The sequence below is a fragment of the Trichechus manatus genome, unplaced genomic scaffold, assembly GCF_000243295.1.
Source record: "Trichechus manatus latirostris isolate Lorelei unplaced genomic scaffold, TriManLat1.0 scaffold00273, whole genome shotgun sequence".
Lineage (NCBI taxonomy): Eukaryota > Metazoa > Chordata > Mammalia > Sirenia > Trichechidae > Trichechus > Trichechus manatus.
In genome coordinates, this window is record NW_004444209.1 from 369662 (window position 1) to 370286 (window position 625).

Here is a 625-nt window from a genome sequence, read left to right on the forward strand (position 1 = left end):
TATACTAAATATTTCCACAACCAACGACAGGGCTCCAAAATAAATAAAACAAACTCCAACAGCACTGAAAACAGAGATAGACAGCTCCACAATAGTAGTAGGAGACTTCAACACACCACTTTCAGTGAAGGACAGAACATCCAGAAAGAAGCTCAACAAAGATACAGAAGATCTAAATGTTACAATCAACCAATATGACCTCATAGACATATACCAAACCCCCCAACCAGCAGCAGCCAAGTAGACTTTCTTTTCCAACGCACATGGAACATTCTCCACAATAGACCACATATTAGTCCATAAAGTGAGCCTTAACAAAATCCAAAGCATCAAAATATTACAAGGCATCTTTTCTGACCTTAAAGCCATAAAAGTAGAAATCAATAACAGAAAAAGCAAGGGAAAAAAATCATACACATGGAAACTGAACAACACTTTGCTCAAAAACTACGAGGTTATAGAAGAAATTAAGGATGGAATAAAGCAATTCATAGAATAAAACGAGAATGAAAACACATCCTACAAGAACCTTTGGAACACAGCAAAAGCAGTGTTCAGAGGTCAGTTTATAGCAATAAATGCACACATCCAAAAATAAGAAAGGGCTATAATCAAAACATTAACC